Consider the following 11,059-nt stretch of genomic DNA (forward strand, 5'->3'; position numbering starts at 1 on the left):
ATCCAGCGGGAAAAACGCCTGGAAAACTGGGATACAGCCATAGCCATAGGCTGTATCCCAGTTTTCCAGGCGGTCCTCCCGCTGTATCTGCACGGAGCGGGCAGACAGCGGGAATCTGATGCCGAGCGTTCGGGTTCAGCCGAACCCGAACCTCGGCGGGTTCGGACAATCCCTAGTCTCCACCCATTTGACAATTCATTAAAAAGTATAGTCTCCGGATCTCAGTGGGTCTGAGCAGTCAGACTTTGACATGTAACCTTTGACATGCCTGATGACATAACCAAACAGCAGTAAGTCCAACAGCACCACGGAACTCAATCCAATTAGAGATGAGCGAACCTGGAGCTTGCTCGAGTCGATCCGAACCCGAACTTTCGGCATTTGATTAGCGGTGGCTGCTAGAGTTGGATAAAGCCCTAAGGCTATGTGGAAAACATGGATATAGTCATTGGCTGTATCCATGTTTTCCAGACAACCTTAGAGCTTTATCCAAGTTCAGCAGCCCCAGCTAATCAAATACCGAACGTTTGGGTTCGGATGGACTCGAACCCGAACCCGGTTCGCTCATCTCTAAATCCAATGTAGCCACAGTAGAGAACTGGAAAGCCTCCCATCCCAAATGCAGTATAGAACTTAAAAGAAGAGGGTCTAACAGCATCCAGAATGTGATCAAATCCAAGTTTACTGACATATTCCGGTACAGAGAATGCAATCTTCTGACTCCTGTGTCTTCATGCAGTGTCTCAGGATCCATGTGCCACTGCTGTATATGTACATATATGTTGGGCAGCACTGATATTACATGTATTGCTGGGTTTAAACTTAGGATAAAGGTGTCATACTGCATTTTGCTCTCTAGATGTCGCTGTGTGTCACTATATGTTTTTCTGCCATAGCAAGCTTATGCTGAAGGGTAATGTGAAGGGTTAATGGTGCACATGTTCTCCTGTCTGCCACCTGCATATAAGCAGCTTGCTATTGGTGGAGAAGAACCTGGGGAGACAGAAAAGTATCTTTTTGCTCAGTGACCTTTACAGGGATTGGTTGACAAATCAACCCCTGTAAATTCACCCAGCAAAAAGATACTTGTCTGTCTCCCAGGTTCCTCACCACCAATCCCTGTAAAGGTCACCCAACACTAAGATACTTGTCTGTCTCCCCAGGTTCCTCTCCACCAATAGCAAGCTGCCCCAAAGTCTATAAGTAAGAGTGTAGGGGGCCATGGTGTCTGATTAGTCTTAGTACCAGTTCTCAGTCTAGTCTGTTCCTGCTCAGAGTGTCCGCCTACTGCTGCCAGTGCATGCCGTCTGACCATTGCCCAGTGCCTTGTCCCACATGTGAATGCTGTTCCTGCTAGTTTCCGGTGTTCCTGACTACTAGCCATGTTGGGCTAGTACATCTTGGGTGCGGCGATTTCCGAGCCCTGCCTGCATTCCACAATAAGCTTCAGTCACCAGACAACGGATTGGAGAAGAGCTGACATACCTCCATTGCATCCCACCAGATCCTAAGGCTAATACCGATGGATGTCTGGCTTTCCCAGTACTGGGACTTGTACTACTGGACGTGCCACTTGGTGTCCTCACCCAGCATTAGATGGTTCAGTCATAGTGGTGAGTAGAGGTTATTCTCTTCAAGTATATTGCCACAGACTCAAAGGCTCCGTTCACATGGAGTAAAACTGGCAGAATTCTCCGCCAGTCTCAGTAGCATGATGGGAGTCTATAGGAGGCTTGTGCGCCTCCTCTCTCCGCGCTGAAGAATGAACATGTTCATTCTTCAGTGCAGGGAGAGGAGGCGCACGAGCCTCCCATAGACTCCCATTATGTCACGGAGGCTGGCGGGTGCGGAATTTCAGCAGTTTTATTCCGTGTGAACGAAGCCAAAAGGCCCGTTCACACTATGGATCTGGTGCAGAGATTCCGCCAGGAACCTCCGTCCGTTACTCCGCGCTGAATCGCTGCTGCTTTGTCAGAGACCTAGGAGGGATTCGGTGCAAAGTCCGTAGACTGAGGTTCCCGGCTGAATCTCTGCACCAAATGCATAGTGTGAATGAGCCCTTAAAGGAGTACTCCGTTGAAAATCTTTTTCTTTCAAATCAACTGGTTTCAGAAATTTATATAGATTTGTAATTTACTTCTATTTAAAAATCTCCAATCTTCCTATACTTATTAGCTGCTGTATACCCCGCAGAAGGTGGTGTATTCTTTACAATCTGACACAGTGCTCTCTGCTGACATCTCTGTCCCAGACTGGAACTGTCCAGAGCAGGAAGGGTTTTCTACAGGGATTCACTACTGCTATGTACAGTTCCTGACACGGACAGAGGTGGCAGCAGAGAGCGCTATGTCAGACCAGAAAGAATATACCAATTTCAACAGAACATACAGCAGCTGATAAGTACTGGAAGACGAGACTTTTAAATAGAAGTAAATGACAGCTCTATATAGGGCTGGGTGATATTGGGCTAAATCAATATCGCGATTAATCGTACATGTAGCCACGGTAACGATACTTACTTGAATGATAATTATGACACAACCCTTTTTACAAGCCACACCCAACTGGCCGTGCCAAACTGGCGATATCTTGTTTCAAATAAAGGAAATAAAAAGAAAAAAAAAGTAACTCACTCACTGAGCAGGGACCCAGGATATGTACACACTACAGAACATGTGTATACAGGTATATGGCTATGTACACACTACGGGACATGTGTATACAGGTATACTGCTATGTACACACTACGGGACATATGTATACAGGTATACGGCTATGTACACACTACAGGATGGGTGTATGTATACAGGTATACGGCTATGTACACACATACAGGACATGTATATACAGGTATATGGCTATGTACACACTACGGGACATGTGTATACAGGTATACGGCTATGTACACACATACAGGACATGTATATACAGGTATATGGCTATTTACACACTACGGGACATGTGTTTACAGGTATACGGCTATGTACACACTACGGGACATGTGTATACAGGTATACAGCTATGTACACACTACGGGACATATGTGTACAGGTATACGGCTATGTACACACTACAGAACGTGTGTATACAGGTATACGGCTATGTACACACTACAGGAAGTGTGTATACAGGTATACGGCTATGTACACACTACAGGATGGGTGTATACAGGTATACGGCTATGTACACACATACAGGACATGTATATACAGGTATATGGCTATGTACACACTACGGGACATGTGTTTACAGGTATACGGCTATGTACACACTACGGGACATGTGTATACAGGTATACAGCTATGTACACACTACGGGACATATGTGTACAGGTATACGGCTATGTACACACTACAGAACGTGTGTATACAGGTATACGGCTATGTACACACTACAGGAAGTGTGTATACAGGTATACGGCTATGTACACACTACAGGATGGGTGTATACAGGTATACGGCTATGTACACACTACAGAACGTGTGTATACAGGTATACGGCTATGTACACACTACAGGAAGTGTGTATACAGGTATACGGCTATGTACACTTCGGGACATGTGTATACAGGTATATGGCTATGTACACACTACGGGACATGTGTATACAGGTATACTGCTATGTACACACTACGGGACATATGTATACAGGTATACGGCTATGTACACACTACAGGATGGGTGTATGTATACAGGTATACGGCTATGTACACACTACAGAACGTGTGTATACAGGTATACGGCTATGTACACACTACAGAACGTGTGTATACAGGTATACGGCTATGTACACACTACAGGACGTGTGTATACAGGCATACGGCTATGTACACACTACAGGACGTGCACTTTCAGCTATACAGCTACGGTATGCACACACTACAGGACATGTATATACAGGTACACACTACAGGAAGTGTATATGCATGTATACGGCTATGTACACACTACAGGACGTGCATTTTCAGCTATACAGCTATGTACACACTACAGGACATGTATATACAGGTATACAGCTATGTACTACAGGGGCACAAAGTATATATGACAGGTGACATTACAGGGACACAGTATATATAATGGGTATATAGTATATTCTATGTAGGTGACAGTACAAAGGCACTGTTATGGGGACACTATGAATGGCACATTATAGGCGGCTGTAGCTGGCACTTATGGGGACACATGGTGGCACATTATAGGGGGCTGTAGCTAGGACTTATGGGGACACATACTGGCACATTATAGGGGGCTGTAGCTAGGACTTATGGGGACACATAGTGGCACATTATAGGGGGCTGTAGCTAGGACTTATGGGGACACATAGTGGCACATTATAGGGGGCTGTAGCTGGCACTTATGGGGACACATGGCACATTATAGGGGGCTGTAGCTAGGACTTATGGGGACACATGGTGGCACATTATAGGGGGCTGTAGCTAGGACTTATGGGAACACATGGTGGCACATTATAGGGGGCTGTAGCTAGGACTTATGGGGACACATGGTGGCACATTATAGGGGGCTGTAGCTGGCACTTATGGGGACACATGGTGGCACATTATAGGGGGCTGTAGCTAGGACTTATGGGGACACATGGTGGCACATTATTGGGGGCTGTAGCTAGGACTTATGGGAAGACATGGTGGCACATTATAGGGGGCTGTAGCTAGGACTTATGGGGACACATGGTGGCACATTATAGGGGGCCTCATAGTATGCAGTCATGTGACCCCCACTCTCCCTATCCTCACTATAGAGGGGCACTAATCACTTGGCTGTAGTGACCACTGACCTTCCCTCTGCACATGCTTTCAGACGCTGCGACGGGCGGGTTGGGGGGCGCCCTGAGACGCTGTATTGTGCCGGTGGGGGGGGCGCTCTGAGACACTGGGGGGGGGGTTTGGGGCGTCCTGAGACGCCGTATTGTACCGGTGGGGAGGACGCTCTGAGACAGCGGGCCGGACGGGAGGGGGGGCGGCTTGAGACGCTGGGCAGGTGGGGACAGGAGGGGGCCACTGTGAGATACCGTGTCGGGCAGGTGGGGGGGACTTTTTTTACATGCCAGGCGGGGGTTAGAGGGTGGCAGGTGCGCTTAGATACACAGTGCCAGTCTCCTATGTGCTGTCTGTCCCTGCACAGACAGCACATAGGAGACCTCTTTCAACCTGTTCAGGGCTCAGACGGGAAGATACCGCAGATACCGTCCTGGCAAAGTTGAGGTCGGTTAACCGACGCCAGTGACGGTATCAGTATTTTCACGGTATACCGCCCAGCCCTAGCTCTATATAAACCAGTTGATTTGAAAGAAAAAAGATTTTTGCTAGAGTACCCCTTCAAGTGGTTAGAACCCCCCTGCAGTAGCATGCTATACTACTGGATAAGTCCCCCTCAGGTAGTCCACCTGGTCTCTCAAGTTACAACTTGAGGATGGGATGTCTTTGCAATCTGTTTTATGTAGAAAACGGATGAAAAAACAGATGCATTTGTGTGCATCCATTTTGATCTATCTTTTTCATTGAGGCCGGGTTCACGCTGCATTTTTGCAGTTCACTAAGGGGGAGATTTATCAAAGGGTGTAAAATATCCACTGGTGTAAACTTCCCACAGCAACCAATCACAGCTCAGCTTTCATTTTACCAGAGCTGCAAGGTGAACTATAATTGGTTGCTATAGGCAGTTTCCCCCTTAAGGAGAACTCAAGACAAAATGTATTGTGTAATATTTTATTACATAAGCAAAGTTAGAAAAATTCCTACTGTACACTTATTATGGAAAAGGCACATATAATTTAGTGGTTCAGGCAGGCTTCAACTTCTCTAAATAAAAAAGTGATGTCACAAATCAGGTGTATTTACATGAAGTGTCCAGCAGGGGGCGAAGTATATGTAGAAAGTACATGGTAAAAATAACTGGCCTTACCTGTGCTTTACTCCCCAAATTTTGCTACTATGGAACCCCCCCCCCCCCCCCCCCACACACACACACACACACACAAACAAACTCCCCTTTCCCAGGTAGCCTGATCCCATCCAGCAGTTTAGGTCCTATTACACCAACAGTTTATCTGGGGACAATATTATTTCCAATGGGGAAACATGTAAAATAAGGTGTCAATTGGTCAGTAAAATGAGGGAATATTCCATAGGAAAAAAAGGAGTAGTGCTTTCCTCATAGACCCGGAATGAACAGGATCCATCTGTAGTGCACAGTGCAAGAAGTGTATGCACCATAGAAACCTGTTCCGGGTCTATCTTGCTCAGGAAAAGAAATACACCTTTTTTCTATGGAATATGCCCTCGTTTCACTATATATATCCTATTCATTCCAGGCGTACCTTGCACAGGTAGGGTGTCACACTTCGGATTCTATAGTATGCACGCTCAGTCCACTGTGTACTACAGATAAATCCTGTTCATTCTGAGTCTATCAACCCATAAAACCAATGAAAACCTTATTTTACATGTATCCCCATTGGAAATAATATTCATTCCAATTCTTCATTGATTTTGTTCATGCTTTTTAGTATGGCCCAATTTTTTTTTTTAACCAAAGCCAGGAATGGATTTGAAAAGAGGAGAAATCTCAGTCTTTCCTTTATCACCTGTTCTCTGATTATAGTCCATTCCTGGCTTTGGCTCAAAAAACCTGACAGATAATCTGTTGGTGTAATAGGGCCCTTTGGGGGAGCGGGGGAATGTTTTCACTGGGGGCTCCTTTCAGGGTGCGGCGAGGGGGGGGGGGCAGGGTGGTGGTGGCGGCGGCGTGGCTAGTGTCAGGAACATGTGATGGGGCTGCTGTGTTACCTCAGATGAGATTGGGGAGGAGTTTTGCAATATAGGGCTCCTGTCAGGGCACGGGGTGGTTTGGGGGGGGCCCTCAGTAGCTAAATTATATGGGTAAATCATAGGAAAGGCCAGTTATTTATACCATGTAATTTCTACATACACTGCGCCGCCAGCTGGACACTTCATGTAAATAAATACACCTAATTCATGATATCACTTTTTTTTTTTTTTTTTTTAAGAGAGAGAAAGCCTGTCTGAACTACTAAATTCAGGGAAAAAGCAGTATATGTGCATTTCCCATAATTAGTGTACATTATAATTTTTTTCTTACTTTGCTATATATATATATATATATATATATATATATATATTATATTAAAAAAATAAATTTTGCCCAGAATACTCCTTTAAAGAGGACCTGTCACCCCCCTGTTAGAGCCCCCTACACTCACCTGATCCCGCCGGGTCCCACTTCCTGAGCCGGTCGGGTCACGGAGATATCAGCGCCCAAAGCCCGACGCGCGCGCACTCACAGGAGAGTCCGATGCCCATAGAGAATGACAGAGCATCGGACTCCCCATTCATTCTCTATGAGCGTTGGACACTCCTGTGAGAGCGCGCGCCGGGCTTCGGGCGCTGATATCTCCGTGACCCGACCGGCTCAGGAAACAGGACCCGGCGGGATCAGGTGAGTATAGGGGGCTGTAACGGGGGGTCGGGAGCCTGTCACTCCGGCATGGGGGGTGACAGGTCTCCTTTAATGTATACATTGTAATTTAGCGTTTGAACCCAGAAATCCGAGAAAACTGATGCATTTGTGTGCATCCATTTTGATCAGTTTATCCATTGACTTTCATTATAAAAAAAAAAGGATCAAAACACATCAGGTTTTTTTTTAGCGTACACAAAAACGTGTTCAATCACATTTTTGTGTACGCAAAAAAGGATGCTTTTTGATTTTTTTGTCGTATGATGAAAGTGAATGGAAAAACTTCTCAAAATGCATGCACACAAATGCATCAGTTTTCTCATTTTTTTTTTTTTGCAAAAAAAAAAAAAAAAAGCTTATTTGCAAAAATGTAGTGTGAAGCCAGCCTCAGTCAAGTCACCCTCAAAAGAGGCTTTGCCAAAACCTAATAGCCTTCTCAAACTCAGTCTACCTTCTAAGGATGTATTCACACACAGTTTTTTTTTTTTTTTTTTTTTTTTTAAGCGTAACTGTGATTTCAGGGTAATTTATCTGAAAATATTAAATATCAACAGTACAAGCGATTTTAAGAAACTCTGTAATAGGTTTTATGTACTAAAAGAGTTTCCTTCTGGACAGAAAAAGCAATCTCCCAGCCTCCCCCCTCACATCAAATGAAGCAGGATTTCTGTCTCCATTATGTGGCTATGGAGAGGGGAGGGGCTGTTAGGAGTGACTGAGCACGGAGGATTTCTGCAAAGCACAACACCCTGCAATCTTCTCTCAGTAAGTTCATAGATAAGCACTGACCTTTCTGACACCTGAATTTAGCGTTTTAGGTGCCCAGAGAGTCTACAAACAGCCTTCATGTCACCTCTTCCTGCTCCCTCATCTCCCTCAGCCCCTCCCCCCTTCATAGGCTTACAATGGAGAGAGCAGAGCCCGTCTTCACTGGCTTCTCTGTAATGAAGACATGTTTGTCTGATAATGCACAGATAAGAAGTCAGGGGGGGAGGCTGGGAGATTGCTTCTTGAGTACAGAAGGAGGCTTTTTTGGCTGATGAAACCTATTACAGAGTTTCTTAAAATCGCTTATACTACTGATTTCTGCAATAAAAAAAAATATGACAGTTACGCTTTAACTAAAGAACAGCCCCTGTTTTTGTAGAAAACAACAGTTTTTTTTCCAGCCTGGGTGGCATTGCATTGAAATCAATGCAATGCCACCCTTTACATGCACACGCTACACGCATATCTTCCGTTGTTTGGTGCAGCTGTGCAAAAGAATGATCATGTCAATTACAGGAACAGCGGCTGGAGTGGCTGCAGGACCCCTGCCAGGCTCTGGGATCTCCGAGGTGCCCATGTCATGACCTGGCTGATGGATTGGCGCAGCTGATGAACTGGCTGCTTAGCCAATCAGTGACTGGGACAGGATGTCGCTCCAGATTAGCTGTGCGGCCAGTCCATCAGTTGAGACAGACATTTTCATCACAACCCTGGGGAAAATGACTTCCGGCGGGGGTCCTGTGGCCACTATAGCTGTTCACTATGGGCATGGGGAAAGTCCTAGTAGTAATCCATTTCCCCCCTCCCTCTTCAGGGTGCTGGCTTTTAGAGATCGACTGACTGACTTCTCCTTTAACAGGGACACCTTGACAAGCCAATGTGTCATGCTGAGAAAAGTACCCTGTGAACTAAGTCCTAGTATTATCTGAACTGCACCTATAAAAGGGAACTATCGGCAGGTTAGAGGAATGTAACCTGCTGATAACCCCCTATTGCGCAAGGGGTGCTAAGGAGGAAGGTTGTCTCTTATGTTCCTCCTCGTCACTGTTCACATGCTGTTAGCAGTGTAATCCTTTGTCTGCAACAGCGTTAGTAGCACTTACCCCCATTGCATGAGCTGGCCTTCTCCTTCTAATGATAATCAGTATAAGAAATCAATGTAGTGGATGGGCCAGCTCACACAATGAGTGTGGCCCACCATCCTCTTCGGTCTCTCTGTGCACAATAGGGGGCTATGAGCAGGTTAGATTTGTCTAACCCATACCTCCCAAGTGTCCTTTTTTTGGAGGGACAGTCCCTACTTTTGACCCATGTCCATCTGTCCCTCTTTTTGACTTAGAAATTAGATTTGCATTAATAAATTTTGTACATTGCTCTAGTAAGTGTCTGGTTTCTTACTATATAATTGTGCATTCACACTTACAGGATCTGCAGCAGATTTGATGGCGCAGATTTACTTTGAATCTTCAACTTCAAATCTGCGCCATAAAATCTGCTGCAGATCCTGTACATGTGAATGCACCCTAATAGACCCAAACTTGCGTATTATGCTATCATGAAGTGCAAGTTGGATCCTAAAAATTGTTATATTCAGATGCATCATGTGACATTTTGGCCCCTTGCACACATTATTTCACACATGCAGTTCATATGAAGCCATTGAATCAGGGGGTCCCCGCAAATGCAGACAGTTACTGAAATAATCCTGTCCGCAGTTGTGGTTCCGTAATTACAGACGGGGTTACTGATGTGTGAATGGGACCTAAGGTTGCAGTCTCACATACAGGATCTGCTGCAGATTTGAAGATATCAGTGTAACTACATGCATAAATCTGCAGCAGATCCTGTATGTGTGGATGTATCCTTGAATTAAAACAAGTAGAAAATTTTCCTAGAGTGACCCACAGGTGACACAAATAAGTGAGTGGAACTGCGTGTCGCCCCAGTCACTGATTGGCTGAGTGGCTAACACGGGTTAACACTGGAAATCCGAGGTCGCTCACCCCGCGTATGGGTAGAGGTAAGTTCCTACTTGTAATAACCTTTCCCCTTGCTAGCTACGGCATTTTAGCAATCAATACACTTATACTTTAAATTAAAGGGAACCTGTCACCCCCCGTGCCGGGGTGACAGGCTCCCGACCCCCCGTTAGAGACCCCTATACTTACCTCATCCCGCCGGGTCCCGCTTCTGGATTCGGTCGGGTCCCGGAGATCTCAGCCGCTGCAGCCCGGCGCGCGCGCTGACAGATGAGTCCAACGCTCATAGAGAATGACGGAGCGCTGGACTCTCCTGTCATTCTCTATGGGTGTTGGACTCATCTCTCAGCGCGCGCGCCGGGCTGCAGCGGCTGAGATCTCCGGGACCCGACCGAATCCAGAAGCGGGACCCGGCGGGATGAGGTAAGTATAGGGGTCTCTAACGGGGGGTCGGGAGCCTGTCACCCCGGTACGGGGGGTGACAGGTTCCCTTTAAGTAAGGATTTGGCCTTTAAAGTATTTAGGATGAGAATAGGAAAATGACCCTCATTGTCTGCTCTCACATCTCTTTGGGAACGTAACTGCGGGTCGTGACCTGCTAAACTTGATATTTCTCTTGTGCTCATGACTGTAAGATGCATACTCTTGTCACGTGTAATTCATTTGTATTGATGGAGTCCGGATGCTGAGACCATACTGCTAGATAATAGACAAAGATATGTGTTGACTCCCTATAGTTTTTGGACTTATCTTTGCATAATTAGGTTAAAGTTTTTGAATCATTAATACTATGGGTCTGTTTTACATAAATTATGC

The sequence above is a fragment of the Dendropsophus ebraccatus genome, chromosome 3 (assembly GCF_027789765.1).
Source record: "Dendropsophus ebraccatus isolate aDenEbr1 chromosome 3, aDenEbr1.pat, whole genome shotgun sequence".
NCBI classification, from domain to species: domain Eukaryota; kingdom Metazoa; phylum Chordata; class Amphibia; order Anura; family Hylidae; genus Dendropsophus; species Dendropsophus ebraccatus.